The sequence below is a fragment of the Musca autumnalis genome, unplaced genomic scaffold, assembly GCF_047663935.1.
Source record: "Musca autumnalis isolate F117 unplaced genomic scaffold, ASM4766393v1 scaffold_1, whole genome shotgun sequence".
Classification (NCBI taxonomy): Eukaryota; Metazoa; Arthropoda; class Insecta; order Diptera; family Muscidae; genus Musca; species Musca autumnalis.
The window spans coordinates 15,228,896-15,251,679 of NW_027411644.1; the positions used below are offsets into that span (position 1 = coordinate 15,228,896).

Consider the following 22,784-nt stretch of genomic DNA (forward strand, 5'->3'; position numbering starts at 1 on the left):
TTTATTAGTGGGAAAAAATTATCGATGTTTACCAAGGGATAAGGCAGGGAAGACTATAGTTTCAGATCACGCCACAGATCTTCATCAGTTCCCTTGTTTCTTGTTTTTCAACAAGAAACTTTTTATACCCAAGTGTCAATTGCTCGCTCAAATATATAAGTGTCCAAAGAAACACTCTGATCGGGAATTTCTTTGGCGCTACCTTAACTCGAGCAACTTCAATTGCAAACAAAAAATTTTGTTTCAAAGTGGTTTGTGCGGAACTATATTCTATAATAAAATGGAATGAATGCTAATTTAGGTATTAATAGGCAAAAGTTCATTCATTTTCACAACAGGAAATCATTTTTGACAAAAAAAAAAAAAAAAAATTCACCGCGATGGCACCCAGCAATTAAAGCACTACACACAGAGAAGAGATATTGTTGAGCAATCATATTCTAAGAACAAAATAGTGTATTTTAAAAATCTGAAAATATATATTGTTGTTTCAACCATATATTTTTTATTAGGAAACATGATGACACAAAATATATTGTTGCGCCAACAATACATATTTTAAGAATTTTAAAATACACTATTTTGTTCTTAGAATATGATTGTTCCAATAATATTTTTTCTCTGCGTGTATATTTAACTAAAATCACCATGAAAATTGAGAGTATATGAGGTTTTCAATTGGCGTTCATTGTGGAAAATTTTCAATTCCATATCCATTTTTCTATTAGCATGGAGATGACCAAACGAATAATTAAATTTGGTTGAAAATTAAATTTGGCTACAAATTAACATGAATTTAATAACATATATTGGCGCCCAATGTGGGTCATGTTATGTTTATAACACAATACTTAATATTCTCAACCCAGTGTGCCAAGCCCAGTAACTTTTCACATTTGTTTGTAATTCTAAAACATACAATTTAACTCAGAGCTTACAAAGGACATGATATTTTTTTGTTTTTTGAAATACTTCAAAATTCCATAATCCGTAAAAAAACTATTTCCGTTTGTTGTTAACTCCCTTAGCAATAAATCTCTTGAAAATATTTGGCACAATATATCACATTTGACAACTCTAGTTTTTTTCGGCTAGTCTAGATAGGGGTATGAGTACATACCTACAAATACATATGTAAGTGAATGTAAAGGACAATTTTGTTTTGCTTTTCTATGCTGCTGCTATACTCTGAGCGCATTTTTCCTATTCTATTGTTATTATTTTCCATTTTGTATTTGTGTAGGATAGAACTACACAACTTTTTTCGATGTCATACCATTTACAACGTAGTTTTTTTTACTTACTGAATGTATGGCTGGCTGGCTGTTGGTTCACTGTCTGGCTGTCTGGCCAATCCAACCTGCCAGTTAAGCTACTATATTGTTGACTACTTACTACTGACTGACTCGGAGTGTATGTTTGTGTTGCCATCATTGTTGTGCCATTGTTGTACTTTCTTTCTTTCATTCATTCCTCTGATTGTATTGTTGTGTTTCCTTTGTTCGTCGGTCGATAGTCATGCTTTTTAGTCTGTTGTATACTGTGAAACGGTTAAAACCACGGTAAGACAATGTAATATCCTGTCGCAGGATATTGCGTTGAAAATTTCCAATTCGTAGTAAGCAACAACAACACCATTCTCGTCATCACATTGCCGTATTAAGCAATTCGTTTTCATTTTCGTGATTTTCGCGGTGCGTAGTAAAAATCACACACTACGTGGCGTTAAAAATTAAATTGGAATACAAATTCTCAACGAAATTGGCTCTATTTGTGTATTTCGTGAGTGAGATTTGCTCGTTTTTAATTGGCATTGTTTAAATGCATGAAAACCAAGAAGAAGAAGTAGAAGCGTAAAGCGTATGTGAGAAGCTTAGCAATTGTCCTTATAGTCTGATTGGTGCCGCGTGTGTTTTATTAAAAAGTTAATTGAATTTTTGTGTTAACGATGTCAATTTGCTGTGTTTGTGTGAAATGTGCCGCCTCAAATGCCAAGTCCTAAGGGGGTTCCTAGTGGTGGCTGGCGGCGTTACAATAAAGGAATCATACAGCCTGCAATGCCCTGAGTGATATCTGCCTCCTCTTCAACCCATGATTGAAAGTGTATTTCACAAACATCTTTAATGGTGGCAAATCTGGATTTCCTGTAATAATTAAGCACCCAAAAGTATGTCACATTTCTCCCCTCTCATTCATTCTTAATAAAAGTATACTGGCAAGTACAAATTACAATACAAATTTATTTAAGAATATAAAAATAGTCTAATGGGGCAACATTGGACGCCAATGTGAAAATACTTTTAACTAGAAATGACGTACATAATTTATGGTAGCAAACCTTGATTTCCTGTAATGATTAGGCATCCAAAATTATGCCACATTTACTTACCCGAACTAAAAGAATCAAAGAAAAAAATTAAAACAAGAACAAATTGCAACGTAAATGTATTTAAGGTTATAAAAAATAATATGGGAGAATATAAAATATGGACATGTTCCAAATTGGGCGCCACTTAAGCTGCTTAATTCACTTTAACTACAATATATTGGTTGGTTTTATTTGCCACCAATAACCACGATAGTTTTAGAGAGAGTTTTGTTAAAAAGCGACTAAATATATCCAGATCATAATTAGAAGGTAGATAATTTTGTTCAATGACCCATGTTGGTCGCCAATTAATCAATGATAATCCTAAGTATTTTAAAAAGGAGAAGCAAATAAACTTGCAAAGGGACATTCGTCTTTAAATGATGCCAAGTCCATCAGATGAGCCTTAGAATATTCTCAAAATACTAACGACAAGTAAATAAAAAATGTAGTTATTATCCTCGTGATCCCTAAAAAATATACTTAACTATCCTTAAAAAATTAAAATTTAATCTTTTGCGAGTAAAATAAACAGAAACGTCTCAAAAATTAGAATTTCGGTCGGTGATTAGAAATTGTATACTTTTGTACCGATACCCATGTTGGACGCCACTTTACGCATAATTGTAAATATTATATATGATCATTGATGATTGTAAATAAACATGCAAACCTGTATCTTTGAATATTGCTAACTCTATCAGAAGCCTCTTCAAAAAAAAAAAAAAAAAAAGAAATAAATATTCATAAAAAGATATCAAAAAATATTACACTTTTGAAGACTCTTTAAAAAATTGTATTAACCAATTCACATAAAACAAATAACCAATTCACATGAGGCATCCCACGTTGGGCGCCAATGTAGAATTACCTACACTAAGATACATTGGGTAAATCTACATGGCGCAAGCAACGACCAGAGTTTTGCTGAAAATAGATTTAATAGAATCGTTGAAACATATTTCAAATAGAAGGAGATGTAATATTGTACAATGACCCATGTCGGGCCCCACTTTACCAGTCATAATTCTGAATTAACCATATCTCCACAGTTGCTAGTTACGGTACCTGGAAGGAGAATCCAAAAGTATTATTAAAAATGTTCAAACACAGATTATGGCGAGGAGTTCCACATTGGACGCTAATGTAAAAGAGTTTTAGACGATATCCTGTGTTGATCTATTTAGCACAGCAATGACGGCAGATTCGGAAGTAATTTTGTTAAAATGTGATATATTAGATCCATATCTGAGTTGTGTGGTATCTAATTTTATAGAGTGGCCAATAATACTGCTTTACCAATAATACTGCTAAATATGCAAGAAAATCGTTCAAATAAACTTGTAAAATGTACATATGAGAAGTTCGCCTTTAAATAAATTCTGTCTTCTCAAACAAATCAATCAACAAGTATTTTTAAAAGTTGCAATTAATGACCTCGTGGTCCCTCAAAACATATATTTTAACTGGTTTAAAAGTCCTTTAAAATTTTAGTTAAAAATCCCTACCAAAATTATTAAGAGGTGGACCACATTGGACGCCAATGTAGAAGTTCTTTCATTACGATGCACCCCTTTTTTGGTACAGGCAAAAACGAGATGGGATATTTTTAAAAGGGATTTAATAGATCCATATCTAAGTTTTAAGGCATATAGTTTTGTACAGTGACCCGTTTTGGGCGCCACTTTACCAATGATAATCCTAAATTTTTAAGAAAGGTGTTGCAGAACAACTTGCGAAATGTGCAGCTTAAAAATGTGTTTTATATTGCCAATTCTGTCTGATGGTCAATCAAAAAATTAAATATATTCTTTAAAAAAGCTATCAAAAAATATTTAAGTTGTATTTGTTGCCTCGTGGTCCCTCTGAAAATATATTTTAACTGTCCACAATTTCTGGTCAGAAAGTTCTTTTAAAATTTTGATTAAAAAATCCACATAAAAAATTATTAAGAGGAGTTCCTCAGAAATACATTCATTGGGTTGCTTTACTTGACACAAGCAAAGACGGTAGAGTTAGAGGGAGTTTTTTTTAACAATTTTAATTGATTTATATATGAATTAGAAAGTTTATAATGTTGTACTGTGGCCCATGTTGGGCGCCACTTTACCAATGATAATTCTAAATATATATGAAAGGAATTGGCAATACATATGCAAATTGTACAGCTGAGAAGTTCGTCTTTAAATAACGTCAAATTGGTCAGATGAAACTTGTAAATAAACCTTTTGGAATATTCATAAAAAATGTATAAAAATATGCTTAAAAATTGCAGTTATTGGTCTCTTGGTCCCTCGGAAAATATTATGAACTATACTCGATTACAAGTTTGAAGTCCTTCAAACAATATTATTAAAAATCTAGATGAAGTGTTTCTCATCGGGCGTCAATGTAGAAGTGCTTCACTAAAAGATGCATTGGGAATGAATGGAGTTTTTTTAAGGTATTTCATAGATCCATATCTGAATCAGAAGATGCAATTTTGTAAAATGACTTTACCTATCATGATGCTGAATACGTAAGGAAGGGTTGCAAATTAACTTGTTAAATGTGTTCGTCTTTAACTTATGTCAAATCAATCGGTACGATGGGCCTTCAAAATAAACTTTGTAGAGTATTCACAAAATTTATAAAACTTATTCTTAAAAAAATGGAATTATTGGCTCGTGAACGATCAAAACATATTCTTAACTCTTTTGACCATTATTAAAAATCGATGTAGAAAAGTATAAAGAGTTCCTCATCGGGCGCCAATGTAGAAATGCTTCACTAAGATGCATTTTTTGGCTCAATTTTGCACAATAAATGAGTTTTGTGCAAAGGGAGTATTGTTAAAAAGCTATTTAATTCACGTCTGAAAATATATAATTTTGTACAGCGGCCCATATCGGGCGACACTTTGCCAACAATTCTAAATATGAAAGAAAGGAATTGCACATAAATTTGCAAAATGTATAAATGAGAAGTTTGCCTATAAATAACGACAAATCGGTCAGGCTCATCTGAAATAATTTTGTACAGTGACCCACATTGGGCGCCACTTTACAATTGACAAATTTGTACAGTGACCCATGTTGGGCGCCACTTCACTAAATGCTTATTCTACATATAATCAATCTTCTCTATAAGTTAGCTGCTGGGGATGAAAAATTAAATTGCAAATTTTACAAAAATTATTAAACCATTTAATAATAAAAAATAAATAAAAGCATTTTTAAACAATTCAAGTGTGAATTTCCATCGAAAAATATATGATTTGCTACATTACCTGCATTAATGTACCTGGCTAAGAGAATGTATATTGCAAGCTTCAACCAAAAATGGTCTCTCTTCACCCACTTCACCCAAACGTATTCAAGTAAAAGTCAAAATATAAATGACCCATAAATTTCGAAGCACACATGTGGTGGCTTTCTCACAAATGTAACCTCCCCACCACCATACCACTTGTGTGTTATATGTTTAGTTTTTCCAAGAACTTATGTACCTGTGCTAAGCATGACAAATGTTTTTTTGGTAATGAAACATTGGGGAGACTAACTTACGCATAACACACACAAATTATCAACATTTTTCCCCACACAAGAAAAGCTCCAGCAGCAAACATTTGTACAATTGTTCAGCACTACACATGTAATATGGGGGAGATATGAGCTATACCATTCATGTGGGTTTCTATAAACATGAAAATAGCAACACAACTTACATCAATTTTTACGATTTATAAATAATTATCTCGGAACAGGATTAACTTCGACACATAGTTTACTTCATAATTCATTCTTTGTTGCAGATTCCATAAAAATCACTCGTGTTGTTTATTTTAGATATAGCACAAAAAATGACCATTCCCGTTATAAGACTGCTATTATTTTGATCTATACTGCAATGTGTGTACAAATACACATTTTATTAGGGGGGTTTATTTCTACGTCATTTGTTTGCGATTGTTATCATTTATTGCACTTCAGTTTTACCAGCCCCAAATTGTGGGGGAAATAAATATATAAGAAAATACCATCCACACTTGTTCTAATTATTTTCATTATAGGTATAGCCATTTATAGACACTTTCTTTTTCCTTTATCTGTTTTAGACCTCACCTCCTTTTTGGGCAAATCCCACAAGGAAAGAAGATTTTTCATCGATGTTCACAATTTGTTAAAAATAAAGTGATTCCGACCTTTGGAACAACAAAGTTTTAAAAGACTTTTGTTTTTCTTTTTCAAAGTTCTAAGGTCTCCTCTTAATAAAAAAATAAACTCACCAAGATTTTCACATCTTTTTCCTCTTGTGTGGTGTCAAAAGAAAACTTTTTGTCTCCCCAAACGATGACGATAAGTTTGAACAAGAAATTAACAACATATGCCAAAACAATTCAAGAAAAGTTTTATCTCATATCGACTGTACCGTGAAAGTAAAAAAGCTAATTTTAGATGACAAATTGCTTAAATATTTTAAAAGTAAAGCAGTTGTTGGCCTGAAATCTGCGTGAAAAAATAAGTTTTAATTAGAGGAAAAGTTCAGCAAAGATTTAAAAATAGGTTTAGTGACAATTTGTATGAATTTGTAATTTCGAAGTATATTTTTAAGGGATTTAGGAGAAATGGAGCATACTTTTAGGTGTTTAACATAAAATAAAATAAAAACTATAAAAGTCCTTACATTGTAATTTTATAAAAGTGAAATCACTGAATATCCACGATTACACTTTTGAAAGCCCTTCAAAACTATTATTATCCAATGATTATTATGAAGACGAGTCTTACATTGGGCGCCAATATAGAAATAATTTCGCTTAAAACAAGCAACGACTATATATTGAAGACAGTTTTATTGAAATGACCACTTTACCGGTGATAATTCGGAATAATTGAATTTCTTAATAATAGTAAAGGTGCTTCCAAAAATGTTAGAAAAAATCCTCATAAAAATCATGAAGCGGAATCCCACATTGAACGCTAATGTAGAAAAGTTTCAATAAAATCCAATATTGGTCTATTTAGCATAGCAATGTTGACATATTCAGAGGAAACTTTATTACAAAAAGATTTAATATATCCATAGCTGTGTTAGGAGGTATATAATTTTGTACAGTGACCCATGTTGGACGCCACTTTACCAATGATAATTCTAAACATGTATGAAAGGTATTGTAAATAACCTTACAAAAGGTACAGATGAGAAGATGCTTCCAAAAATATTATTAAAAAATCCACATTAAAGATTTGTTTCTTGCCTATAGAAGTCCTTAGATAATTTTAAATATGTATAGTAATTTTGTACAGTGGCCCATGTGGGCGCCACTTTACCAATGATAATTCTAAACATCTAAGAAATGTATTGTAAATAAGAGCACAAAAGGTACATATGAAAATATTATTAAAAAATCCACATAAAAAATTTGTTTCTTGCCTTTAAAAGTCCTTAGATAATTTTAAATATGTGAAATCACTACGTTGGGCGCCAATGTAAAATTACATTCATTTGCTACAAGCAAGGACTATAGATTTACCAGTCATAATTTTGAATTACTGATTTGAAGGGGCTTCCAAAATTTTATTAAAAAATCATGAAGATGCGTTCCACATTGGACGCTAATAAAGAAAAGTTTCACTAAGATACATTGGGTTGATTTATTCACCATATGAATGAGGACAGATTTAAGGGGGAGTTTTGTTAAATATGGATTCAATAGATCCATATCTGAGTTAGGGGTATATAATGTTGTGTAGTGACCTATATTGGGCGCCACTTTACTATTGATAATTCTAATCATCGAAACATGGTTTTGCAAATAAACTCGCAAAAGGTACAGATCCCTCACCATAAATGCCAAAATTCGTAACTAACAAAATAATAACTAAGTAACAAAAAAAACGTTAAAAAATGAAAAAAAAAATGTTTTATGGAATATTAATCTTATGCAGACGAGTATATGGGATATTATCAATCGTATATTACCAATATTACCAAAATCGCGGAAACGCTTGGTCAGTACAACAAAATCTGCAATGTTAACCCATTTTCCGAAATGCCTTTTCTTGAATAGGATCGTTATTTCTTAACGTAGAAGCTTGAAATTTTGCAAGAGCATGTATTTTAGTCTTATGTATTAGATTCAATCAAAAATCTAATTTTGACTTTTTTTGAGATACGACTTCGGGCATTTATGGTGACGTGATGCAGAATTACTTCCACTAAGAAACATTGGGTAAATCCACTTGGCACAGGCAACGATTGTAGATTTAGAGAAGTAAGTAGATTTATTGAGAAGTAATTTAATAGATCCGTATTTGAATTGGAAGGATATGTAAGGTTGGGGCGATTTTACCAGTGGTAATTCTAAATGAACTATCCACGACAACTGGTTTGAAGGAGATTTCAAAAGTATAATTTAAAAATTCACATACACATCATGACGAGGAATTCCACATTGGACCCTAATGTAGAAGAGTTTCAAAATATAACTTGAGTTGATCTATTTAGCACAGCAATGACGGCAGGTTCAGAGGTAGTGTTGTTAAAATGTTCAATATTAGATCCATGTCTGAGTTAGACCCATGTTGGGCGCCACTTTACCCATGATAATCTTAGAAAGGTGGAAAGGAGTTGCAAAGAAACTTGCAAAATGTACAGATGAGACGTTTGGATAGTAATGTCAATTCTGTCTGATCGTTCTTCAAAAAAAGAGGTATTTATTAGTAAAAATTCTATAAAAGTTCAAAAATATATTTAAAAAACCAAACTTATTAAAAGAAGTTTTTAACATTGGACGCCAATGTAGAAATACTTTCATTGAGATACATTGGATGGCTTTATTTGGTACAAGCAAAAACTTCCGAGTTAGAGGAGTTTTGATCAATGTCTGAATTAGAAAATTAAAAATTTTGAAATGTAACCCATGTTGGGCGCCACTTCACCTATGATAATCCTAAATGTGTAAGAAAAAGGTGTTGCAAATAAACTTGCAAAATTTACAGATGAGAAGTTTGAATTATAATGCCAATTCTGTCTGATGGTCCTTCAAAAAACAGAATATTATTAAAAAATATATCAAAAATATTTAAAAAAGTTGCAATTAATGGCCAATTGATCCCTTATTTTCTTAGCTATCATCGATTATTGATTTGTTGGTCCTTCAAAAATATTATTCTAAAATACACATAAAAACTTACGAAGAGGAGTCTTTAAATAATGCCAATTCTGTCCGATAGTCCTTCAAAAGTGGAATATTTTCCAAAAAAAATCTATCAGCAAATTGTTTAAAAATTTACAATTAGAGGTCTCGTAGTTTCTCTTTTATTGAATTACTAGTTTGAAGGAGATTCCAACAATTTTATTAAGAGGTATATAATTTTGTACAGTGACCCACGTTGGGCGCCAATTTACTAATGATAATTCTAAACATATAAGAAAGGTATTGGAAATACATTTGGAAAAGTATCAGATAAGAAGTTCGTCTTTAAATAATCGTAATTATGCCTTGTGCTTCAAAACGGAATATCCTCAACAAATTCTATCAACAAATTGTTTAAAAATTTACATTTAATGACCTCGTGGCCCGCCCAAAAATAGACTATTTTTAATAGTCTTTCATAAAATATTATTAAAAAAATCCACATAAAGGAGTTTTGCAAATAGAGGACAATTTTAAGATTTTCTGGGTATAAGATGTCCTTAAAACGTCTTCTTACATGACTAACCAAATAGGAAGATCTTTCATTCATTTTTCATATAAGAGAGATTGAAAGTCCATATTGTTAGATATATAGTGGAACTTGTATGTACAAATATCTATCATAAAATCCTACTAAAAATAATTCAGATATTTAGCCACATTTCTTTGATTAAAATCCTTAATGATAAAGTATACATACGTACGTATTGTTACGAAAGCAACTTGTGGATTTAACTTAATTTGAAAGATGAATTGCTGTTAATTTAAGAATTTGAATTGTAACATAAATTTTTATGAAGCATTTAGTTTTTTGTATCAGTTTTGCAACAACAACTACTGCATGGAGTTTACTGCAATCATGAAATTATGGCTTAATCTTAATTTACATTGTTTCCTTAACTATTGTCTTTGTCATACGCTTTCTCTCTCATTTATTTTGACTATTCAGTTACGCTTCTACATTGTAAGGTCATTCATTGAAACCAATTCTTTTCTCCCTTATTTACCACTTCTGTCCATTTGTTGTTTACATTCATCTATCTGTGGGTGTGCGTATGTGTATTTGCAAATCGACTAGCATTTCGGGTGATCATTGTGGAACATTTTAATTGGAGAATGCTAGAATCGTGTATACATCGGTGAGCCGGTATAAATACGGCGGAGTATTTATGGGCATGTGAGTTGTAATTCAGACCGCGACTTAAAATCGTCATTGTAATCTAAAGAGGTAAATCTTGACCTAAGTAAAGTAAAGCTGTGTGATTAATAGAGCTAAGTTGTGTGCTTCCGGTAATAAGAGAATAACGCCAATGAAGAATTCTAGAATTGTTATCCTTGTTTTATTTGCTACAAATCTTATGGGGGAATAAAACAACGTCTAAACGCAGCTAAGTTAAACCTTAATTCCGTAACAGTATACTAATAACTTTGCATATCCTCCACAATACCTCTTTATCCTTACCCCATCTCCCAACAAATCCTTTAATCAAATTTTTCTTCAACACAATTAAGAATTTACGAAAATTTTGATTACAAAGCAAGCAAGCAATAAATCATTTCCATTTTCATCCATCAAAAGTTAATCAACTAAGAGAATTTATGTTAAATAGAAATGTAGTAGAAGGAACCAGGAACAACTTTCCAAAAATGTTGGATGACTGGTGGGTAAATATTGCTTACCTTCTCGTCATTTTAAAACTTATGGTTTGTTTAGTAACATCCAAAATGGGTATGGCATAGTAGAAGGAAGAAACTATTTCGTTGATTTGATAGAGTTCTTTCAAACTTAAACGAATTTCTCATCAGTCAATGTTGGGTAAATATAAAGGAAATGAATGAAAATTGTAAGATGATGTCGTCGTTGTCGCCATGGCAGGCACCATGTTGGCATGATAAACTAACTATTTAACATGGAATATTTAAACAATTCAATTACAATATTAAAAAAAAAAATAAATAAATAATTCAAGAGTCACAAGGCAAAACGGAAGATTTTCTCTACAAATTTCCTCACTGCATGTAAAAAGGTCAAAGGTTTTTGTTAAGAGAGTGGGAGGAATTTGTCATAAGGATAATGATGAAAAGATATGATTTGAAGAAAGCGACTTCTATATAAGTAAATTAAGATGTTAAATTTCCAAGGAGAGACTAAGGAATTTCCTACTGCACCATCCGTTTTTTTAAATACTTTTCCCGAAATTTATAATTTAATACTAAATACAGATTGCATTGCACTAAAATGTCCTCTATCTTTACGGTATTTCTCCTACAAAAATTAGGAATCAGAATCTACTAATTTTTACTATTTTTTCGATATCAAAAAGGAAAAATTGTTATCGTTGTAAAAATTTGTAGATTCTTGCAGGTACTGGAACAGACATAATGTTCGCAAAAATCTGATTTTCAACTTAATTTTTCTATTTCGCAATAAATTTATGAAATTTTTGACAGTATTTCGCAATTCTTTCCTTTTCTCCCTCATTCTCTTTCCTCGAATTCTAACATCAAATACCCATCATCACCAACCATCATCCTCTTCTTATCTCACTCTATTCACATCATTTTTATTGACACTAACCCCATCATGGTTATGGTTGTCGGTCGGTTGGTCTTATGGTTCAATATAGGCATTGTCATTGTTGTCATCATTATTGTCATTATCGCAAAAAAAAGAAAATAATTCAATTTCATGGCTTTTATGATCAACGTTTACCATCGTTTATTGGTGTTCATTCTGTCAGTTGTTGTCACTAAACGCTTCAATGATTGATTTCATTGCGCAAAAACAGACAGGCGGACATAGACAGCCACCCGTTACCACCGCTGTCGCTATTCACATCATCATGACCTGGCTGGCCATCATCCACAGTGGAATTTACACAAATAGCATTGAGTTTAACACTTTGGTTCATAGTATAACAATTGTTAGACAATTCAAAGGGGACAATAGAATATTGAAATGTCTCCTTGAAATCCAGCAACAGACAGAGAATTTTTAAAATTAAATGTTTCTTCTTTGGGGAATAGGCAGAGCAAAAGTTAAATCCAATGCCTAAATGTAGACAATCGATTTGTTGTAAAGTAGGCCTTTAAAAGTGTTTAAGTCTTCTATACACAAAATACCTCTTACAGATTTTCTATAGATGGAAAACCTGTTACAGATCGTATATACCCTTTAAAGATCTTATATAGACAGAAGGTCTTTTAAAAGTCTTCTTTAGAAAAACGACTTTTTACACGTCTTCTATACAGACAGAAGACCTTTTAAAGGTCTTCTATACAGGGAGGACGCATTATAGGTCTTCAATAGACAGAAGATCTGTTAAAGGTCCTTTGTATACAGAAGACCTTTTAAAGGTCTTCTATACCGAGACAACCTTTTACAGGTTTTCTATAGACAGAAAACCTTTTACAAGTCTTCTATAGACAGAAGACCTTTTACGGGTCTTCTATTGACAGAAGACCTTTTACAGGTGGTCAATACACAGAAGGAATTCTATACAGAGAGGACGGTTTACAGGTCTTCAATAGACAGAAGACCTTTTAAACGACTTCTATAGACAGAAGATCTGTTAAAGGTCTTCTATATACAGAAGACCTTTTCAAGGTCTTCTATTGACAGAAGACCTTTTACCGGTGGTACTGGTCTTCTATAGGCAGAAGACCTTTTAAATGCCTTCTGTAGACAGAAGATCTATTAAAGGTATTCTATAGACAGAAAACCTTTTCAAGGTGTCCTATATACAGAAGACCTTTTAATGGTCTTCTATACCAATACGACCTTTTACAGGTCTTCCGTAGACAAGAAATTTTACAGGTCTTCTATACACAGAAGACATTTTACAAGTCCTCTATAGACAGAAACCTTTTAAAGGTCTTCTATAGACAGAAGATCTGTTAAAGGTCTTCTATAAACAGAAGATCTTTTAAAGGTTTTCTATAGACAGAAGATCTGTTAAAGGTCTTCTATAGACAAAAGATCTGTTAAAGGTCTTCTATATACAGAAGACCTTTTAAAGGTCTACAGAAGACCTTTTAAAGGTCTACAGAAGACCTCTTAAAGGTCTACAGAAGACCTTTTAAAGGTCTATATACAGAAGACCTTTTAAAGGTCTTCTATACACAGAAGACCTTTTAAAGGTCTTCTATACACAGAAGACCTTTTAAATGTCTTCTATAGACAGAAGACCTTTAAAAAGACTTCTATAGGCAGAAGACCTTTTAAATATCTTCTATAGACAGAAGATCTGTTAAAGGTCTTCTATAGACAGAAGACCTTTTAAAGGTGTCCTATATACAGAAGACCTTTTAAAGGTCTTCTATACCGAAACGACCTTTTACAGGTCATCCGTAGACAAGACATTTCACAAGTCTTCTATAGACAGAAGACCTTTTAAAGGTCGTCTATAGACAGAAGGCCTTTTAAAGGTCTTCTATACACAGAAGACCTTTTAAAGGTCTTCTATACACAGAAGATCTGTTATAGGTCTTCTATAGACAAAAGACCTTTTAAAGGTCTTCTATAGAAAGAAGACATTTTACAGGTCTTCTATACACAGAAGATCTGTTAAAGGTCTTCTATAGACAAAAGATATGTTAAAGCTCTTCTATATACAAAAGACCTTTTAAAGGTCTTCTATAGAAAGAAGACATTTTACAGGTCTTCTATAGACAGAAGATATTTTATAAGTCCTCTATAGACAGAAACCTTTTAAAGGTCTTCTATAGACAGAAGATCTGTTTAAGGTCTTCTATAGACAGAAGATCTGTTAAAGCTCTTTTATATACAGAAGACCTTTTAAAGGTCTTTTATACACAGAAGACCTTTTAAATGTCTTCTGTAGAAAGAAAATCTGTTAAAGGTCTTCTAACGACAGAATACCTTTTAAAGGTCTTTTATAGACAGAAGACCTTTTAATGGTCTTCTATAGACAGAAGACCTTTTAAAGGTCTTCTATAGACAGAAGACCTTTTAAAGGTCTTCTATACCGAGACGACCTTTTACAGGTCTTCCGTAGACAAGACATTTTACAAGTCTTCTATAGACAGAAGACATCTTAAAGGTCTACTTTATACAGAAGACCTTTTAAAGGTCTTCTATACCGAGACGACCTTTTACAGGTGGGCAATACACAGAAGACCTTCTACAGGTCTTCTATAGACAGAAGACCTCTTACAAGTCTTCTACAAACAGGAGACCTTTTAAAGGTCTTCTATAGGCAGAAGATCTGTTAAAGGTCTTCTATAGACAGAATACCTTTTAAAGGTCTTTTATAGACAGAAGACCTTTTAATGGTCTTCTATAGACAGAAGACCTTTTAAAGGTCTTCTATAGACAGAAGACCTTTTAAAGGTCTTCTATAGACAAAAGACCTTTTAAAAGTCTTCTACAGACAGAAGACCTTTTAAAAATCTTGTATACACTGAAGACCTTTTAAAGGGCTTCCATACCGAGAGAACCTTTTACAGGTCTTCTATAGACAGAAGACCTCTTACAAGTCATCTATAGACAGGAGACCTTGCACAGGTTTTCTATATACAGAAGACCTTTTAAAGGTATTCAATACAAAGAAGACCTTTTAAAAGTCTTCTATATACAGAAGACATCTTAAAGGTCTACTTTATACAGAAGACCTTTTAAAGGTCTTCTATACCGAGACGACCTTTTACAGGTGGGCAATACACAGAAGACCTTTTACAGGTCTTCTATAGACAGAAGACCTCTTACAAGTCTTCTACAAACAGGAGACCTTTTAAAGGTCTTCTATAGACAGAAGATCTGTTAAAGGTCTTCTATAGACACAAGATATGTTAAAGGTCTTCTATAGACAGAAGACCTTTTACAGGGGTTCTATAGACAGAAGACCTTTTAAAGGTCATCTATATACAGAAGAACTTTTAAAAGTATTCTATATACAGAAGACATCTTAAAGGTCTTATTTATACAGAAGACCTTTTAAAGGTCTTCTATACACAGAAGGCCTTTTAAATTTCTTGTATACACAGAAGACCTTCTACAGGTCTTCTATAGACAGAAGACTTTTTTCAATAGGTCTTCTTTCTTTATATGGTCTTTATATTCTTTTCTGTATTTTATTTGTAAGACTTATATAAAGACATTTATAAACAATTTATAGCACCTAAAAGTATACTATACTTTTCAGGCAAATATAACGCCTCAACGTCTTTCCTTTTCTATAATTTTTAATTTCTCCTGTTTCCTCAATATTTCGTTATTTGTGTGGTTAATATTATTTCCTTTCGTGGCAACCACTTCATTATCCATTGCTCTGTGACTTTAACTTGCTCAATTCAATCTATGGAAGTTTATAACAATAATTTCCATCATTGTTTTCCCATTCGATTCGATTTCGATTGTCTCCAGGCTACTAAGCGGCTGAAATGACATTTTTATTTCATTATCGTCGTCGTTGTCATTCTGTTACGACCTCTATTCTTTCTCTGTCTATTGCGAAATCAATTAAAAGTGTTCGAGGCAATAACACGGTGATGGTGGTACTGTGTGGCATAACGGTTTCGAATCGAATATACTAGGCTCACTGTAATAAACAGTTCTGTCAATGCATCCTGTCATTGCAGTGCATATGGGTTATTGTGAAATGCAAAAAGGCGCAAGTGGAAAAAATTTGGTTTGTTATTTGAATTCTATATATTTACAAAATATTAGTTGCTCCTTTTTTATATCTACCATACGTTTTATTCTGAGTTTGCCATTTGACTATTCTTTCTTAGATAGAAATGTTTCCAGTGGCTCTGTTCAAAATATGTATCAATTCTTGTGGATTTCATTTCAATGACACTGTCATGGTTGACAAGGTTTCAGTTTTATTTGCTCCTCGGGATATTGTGTGACTGCAACAGTCACAACGCGCTCGGATTTTGTATGTAATTGAAATGTAATCAGACATGAGATTGAAAAATATGTATTTTTCTCTGATGTAGTTTGTAATCCTTGGTTGCATTTTGTGATATTATTCAATATATTGACGGGGAAATAATGAAATGAGCAAATTTTACAAAAAAATTACTTTAAATAAAATAGTTTGAAATTAAATATAAAAGGAAAATAAAACAAAAAATGTTAATTAATTTCTCGTTGGAGTTGAGCTTAATGATCGATGATTTTTTTTGCAAGTGAAAAAGGAAAGCTCTAACAGCCAAAATTTTTAAACAAAAAAATGTTAGCGCCGAAAAGTATGCATTGATTTTTTTGTTATATTCCTTGAAGAAGGATTTCTTTACAAGAAATACAAATTTATGCTGACAGTAGGTTAATAACATTGGTTTATGTATGTTTAGTATACCTTTTTGAAATTCTTATTAATTATAAACACTATTGCTTTGCTAATAATAATTTTAGTAGGAGTTCCAATATGATATCAATAAATCTGTCTAAAGTACTTAAGTTCCTTCTAAAACCCTGAAACTATGCTTTGCTTTTTAGTTTTTATTGGGAAATATTTCTACTTGCATTCCAAAAAAAAAAATCTTTTCTTAAAGAGCTTTAAATCCCCAGAAATTCATTTCACTTTCAAAACTAATAAAACCATTTTATGTGTGAATTTTTCTTCCACAACAATAACCAAAACCAACAACAAAAATTCTACATCAAAATGTTTACGCTTCGTTGAACTTTATACTTCATATGTTGTTGTATATTGGTGTGATGTTAGCTGGTCGGTCGGTCACATACAAACGTGTATTTCGTTTGCCTTTACTACCAGTAAACCAAATAAAGAATTCGAATTCGTTATTTCATTTACATATCCACACACACACACATATTTGTTTACTTTTTTGAGTGTTTGTATAAAAATGTTCTACGTTTTATTGTTGTATTATTTATAGGATTTTTTTACGCGGTTTTCATTTGTACAAAAATCTACTGAATAAGTTATGTTTGAGCTGACCACACATATGCACACTCGGGCATTTGAATAAATATTGGGGTGATGTTTTCAACAGTTGAGACGGAAAATTTACTCTCACACAGTTCATGCTTAAAGGACAATAAAGGGAAAGAATGAATTTCGTATGCAAGAATTCTTTCAAATAAGGAAAGGAGCATTTCCTATAAAGGTGGGTCTGTACAGTCCTATAAAGGATTCTTTATAAACTAATCGAATGCAATCTTCATAGGCTCCTCCACAGTAGTCTTTACAATAGGAATTGTTATAGACCCTCTAAAGGCGACTCTATAAACTCCAAAAATGATTCTCGATAGAAAAGACACCTTTATAGGAGTCTATAAAAACAAGTAAAAAGTATCAGTCGGCTTTGCCGACAGAGATATACCCTCAGCCTGTGCAAATTGAAACACTTTTTTTCACCAAAAACTTATGTATTTAGGGGGTTTCAAAATGTTGGTCGTATAAACCGACAAAAATGTTGATTGGGATTAAAGTTCAAAAATTTTGCAGAAAAGGTACTTAAAGGAATGGACCGTCATAGACCATGGGGTGCCATAGGGGGTTTTTGCACCCTTCGGGCTGTTTTCTCAAGAAGTATGGACTTGCCCCTGAAACAACTTTTACCATCGTAATTGAGGCAGCGATTGTAAGTCGCTTCAACAAAAATCAAAGTGATTCCATAGCAGGTCTTAAAGTGAACTTATCCAAAATTTTGTGTGGGAGGTGCGGGATGGAGTGGACAAATATAGTCCACATTTAAACCTGATCTATATTTAGTAGATATTATGAGAATGTGTAAAGTATGGACCAAATCGGTCACTAACATCAAGAGTTATCGTGTGCACAATTTTTCCGAATATTTTTGAACTTTTGTGGGGTAGGTTCCTGAAGGATCGGACCGATGTGGCTTATGTACGAACTTAAACTAAGTTTGGAAACAATATTACGAAGGCCAAATTTTGGCCGGAATCAGAATTTCCGTTCGAGAATTATCTTGCATTTCCACCCATAAACATGGTGTCATATGGTTTGTTTTTAAACTTTCAGGCTATTTTTTCAGGAAGTATGGACTTGCCCCTGAGGAAACTTATACCTTCGTATAGGGGACAGTGAATACACGATGTTACAACAAAAAACAAGGCGATTCGAGAGTAGGTCCTAAACTGAACTTTTCCGAAATTTTGTGTGGGAGGTACTCGAAGGAGTTTACCGATTGAGTCCATATTGGAACCTCATCTAAGTCTGGTAGAAATTTCATAATGTGCAAAGTATGGACCAAATCAGTTACTTCCTTCAAGAGTTATCGTTCGAAGAAATTTTCCGAACATTTCCGAACTTTTGTGGGGGAGGTACCTGAAGGAGTGGACCGATATAATCCATCTTTGGACTTGAACTAAGTTTGGACAAAATATTACGAAAGCCAAATTTTGGACCGAATCGGCAGATCCGTTCGAGAGTTATCTTGCGCTCCAACCACTACACACGGTGTCATAGAGTTTTTTTTTGTAACTTTCAGGCTATTTTACAACTTGAGTAAACAAAAATCAAAGTGATTCGAGACCAGGTCCTAAACTGAACTTTTCCGAAATTTTGTGTGGGAGGTACCCGATTGAGTCCATATTGGAACCTCATCTAAGTTTGGTAGAAATTACACGATGTGCAAAGTATGGACCAAATTGGTTATTCCCTACAAGAGTTATCGTGCGCACAAGTTTTGCGACAATTTTTGAACATTTGTGGGGGAGGTACCTGAAGGAGTGGACCTATATGGTCCATCTTCGAACTTAGATCGAATCTGGACAAAATATTTGGATACCCAAAATTTGAACCGAATCGATTGATCTGTTCGAGAGTTATCGTGCGCACCAGCCAGACAGACGGACGGACATTGCTAGATCTACTCAAAATTGTCTGAAACGGATATCGTACAAACATACTTGGGGTCTAAAACCATTATTTCGATGAGGCACATTTTTGGTCGTATCAAAGTGTAAATACCCTCTTTAGCCTAAAGGCTGAGGGTATAATTACCTTATAAGAATATATAAAGACTCATTTATAGGAACTCATAAGGAATCCTTTATAGGAGCTTACGTAGACCTCTTTATAGGAGCTTATAAAAACTCTTTATTAGGAGCCTCCTTTACAGGAAATCTATAAAGACTTCTTTATAGGAGCATAAAAAGACTTCCTTATAGGAGCCTAAACCGACTTCTTTATAGGAGCCTATAAAGACTTCTTCATAGGAGCCTATAAAGACTTCTTTATAGGAGCCTACCAAGACTCCTTTATAGGAGCTCATAAAGACTATAAAGACTCCTTTATAGCAGCCAATAAAGACAACTTTATAGCAGCCTATGAAAATGTCTTTATAGGAGTCCACAGAGACTCCTTTATAGGAGTCCACAAAGACTCCTTTATAGGAGTCTACAAAGACTGCTTTATAGCGGCCTATAATAACTCCTTTATAGCAGCCTATAAAGACTCCTTTATAGGAGTCTATAAAGACTCCTTCATAGGAGCCTATAAAGACTCCTTTATAGCAGCCTATAAAGACCCCTTTTTAGGAGCATATAAACCACTTTATAGGAACCTATAAAGACCCCTTTATAGGAAACTATAAATATCCCTTTATAGGAGCCTATAAAGACCCCTTTATAGGAACCTATAAAGACCCCTTTATAGGAACCTATGAAGACCCCTTTTAGGAGCCTATAAAAATCCCTTTATAGGAGCCAATAAATACCCCTTTATAGGAGCCTACAAAGACTCCTATATAGGAGCCTATAAAGATCCCTTTATAGGACGCCTTTATTTGAGCCTATAAAGACTCGTTTATTTGAGCCAATAAAGACTCCTTTATAGGAGCCTATAAAGACTTCTTTATAGGAACCTATAAAGACTCCTTTATAGGAGCTCATAAAGAATATTTTATAGGAGCCTATAAACACTCCTTTATAGCAGACAATAGAGACAACTTTATAGCATCCTATGAAAATTTCTTTATAGGAGTCAACAAAGACTCCTTTATAGAAGTAAAAAAAAACTCCTTTATAGGAGTCTACAAAGACTCTTTTATAGGAGTCTACAAAGACTCCTTTATAGGAGGCAATAAAGACTCCTTTATAGCAGCCTATAAAGACTCTTTCATAGGAGCCTATAAACACTGCTTTATAGGAGCCTATAAAGACTCCTTTATAGCAGCGTATAAAGACCCCTTTTTATGAGCATATAAAAACCCCTTGATAGGAACCTATAAAGACCCCTTTTGGGAGCCTATAAAAACTCCTTTTAGGAGCCTATAAAAACCCCTTTATAGTAACCTATAAAAATCCCTTTATAGGAGCCAATAAAGACCCCTTTATAAGAGTCCATAAAGCCTCCTTTAGGAGCCTATATATAGGAGCAGTCCCTGTGCACGTTAGTGTTTATAGAAACCTATAAAAACTCCTTTATAGGAGCCTTTAAAGACTCCTTTATAGGAGCCAATAAAGACCCCTTAATAGGAGCTCGTAAAGGCTTTTTATAGGGGCATATAAAGACTCCCTTATAGGTTCGTATAAGGACTCCTTTATGGGAGCCTATTAAGGGTCCTTTATAGGAGACTATAAAGACTTCTTTTCTTTATAGGAGCCCATAAGAACCTTTTTATAGGATCCTATAAAGACCCTTTTATAATAGTCAATAAAGACCCTTTATAAGAGCCTACAAGAGGAGTATATGAATATCCCATTGAGGAGTCTATAAAGACCCTTTTAAGGAGCCTATAAAGGACTACTGCAAAAAGTCTATAAAGAGACCTTTAGAGAAGTCAACAGGAACTCCTTTAGACTTCTTTAAAGGAGTTTATCAAGACTCCTTTGACGAGTCTATATAGACTCATGTAGGGGAATCTATAGAGACTCCTTTAGAGAAGTCTATCTAGGCTCCTTTTTAATAGCCTATAAAGGCTCATGTAGAGGAGTCTGTAAAAACTCTTACGAAGGAGAATAAATACTCCTTTGGAGGAGTCTATAAATATTCCTTTGGAGGAGTCTACAGCGATTCCTTCGGATGAGTCTATAACGATTCCTTTTGAGGATTCTATAGATTCCTCCAAAGGAGTCTTTGTAGAGTTCTCTAAAGGAGTATTTATAGACTCCTCCAAAGCTTTCTTTATACAGTCTTTTTAGGTGTCTGTAAAGACTGCTTTATAGGAGCCTATAAAGAACCTTTTATAGTAACCTATAAACATCCCTTTTTTGGAGCCTAAATAAACAAAATTACCACCAATAGTATTCCTTCACCAGGCAAAAAATGTTTTTATAAAGATTAACATTTTGTCATTCTACCCTAATACCCGTTTTTTTCTACCATTAGCAAATAAATCTGTATTTAATACTAGTATATTATGGGCAATTTAAATCCATAACATTACGACCTAACGCCTCTCGTTTGTTTTTGTTGTTGTTGTCGCTTGTTTGAAGTTCTAAAAGCCATTATTGTTGTTAGGATGTTGAGAGGCTGTCGAATGGTTTTATGATTCAATGGATTTTTGTTGAGATTAGTACAGATTTTGGTTTTATTTTTTGTCGGATTGGTTTATTTGTTTCTGTTGGCTTTAACAGCGGTTTTATTTTTATTTCACAGAACATAACCTCCAATAAAAATAAAACTTAAAATTGATGATGCGACACATAACGATTGTTTTATGGCTGGCATTGAGATGAACTGCTTGTTATAGATGGAGCAATAATGTTTTTGTTTGCAAAAGGGGAGAAAAGGTGCTGTATTGAGGGATAGAGATTTAATAGTTTAGTAGTATAGTTTTAGGGGCTGTTAAGAAAACTGTTTTTGCAGTTTTTTGTAGGATTTTGGATTTAGCTTTAAAAGGTTTTAAGGAGTAATTTAAATTTTCTGTTAGGAATATGTGCAACTATTTCTGGGGAGGTTTTTGGCAACTGCTAAGTAGATTTCAAATTGGCCTTTCAAAGTGTAAACTGTTACAAGGTGAATATTTTAGGGATCTTGAAAAAAACTCACAACTAATAATATCTATGCATTTTTGAATCAATAGTTCAAATACAAATATTTTTATTACATAGTTCAAATAAATGCCCAAGTACATGATGCGAATTTACTGCCACTTTGTTTTAACCTAATCAAAACTAACTTCTTCTACTGGCACTCCAGAGATTCATTCGTTATTGTTTCAATTCCAACTGCCCCCTTGACTATTCCAAGTCGTTGTTGCTGTCTACCTACCATTCAATATGAATTGGATGTGATTCAATTTTTTTTCCATTCATTTGTTTTTGTACCAAAA

At 33.0% G+C, this 22,784-nt stretch overlaps 1 protein-coding gene across 11 annotated transcripts in view; it reads left to right on the top strand.

Annotated features, from left to right (window-relative positions):
- The window catches only part of cno (adherens junction formation factor afadin), a 267,454-nt gene that overhangs the window by 199,964 nt on the left and 44,706 nt on the right, over window positions 1-22,784 (top strand). The window contains exon 1 of one of the 11 annotated variants that reach the window (XM_073967879.1): window positions 1,528-2,167. The exons of the other annotated variants lie outside the window; for them this stretch is intronic. The gene's annotated coding sequence lies outside the window, so the exon portion shown is untranslated. Of the gene's footprint in view, window positions 1-1,527; window positions 2,168-22,784 lie in introns of those variants that run through there. 11 annotated transcript variants of the gene reach the window in all.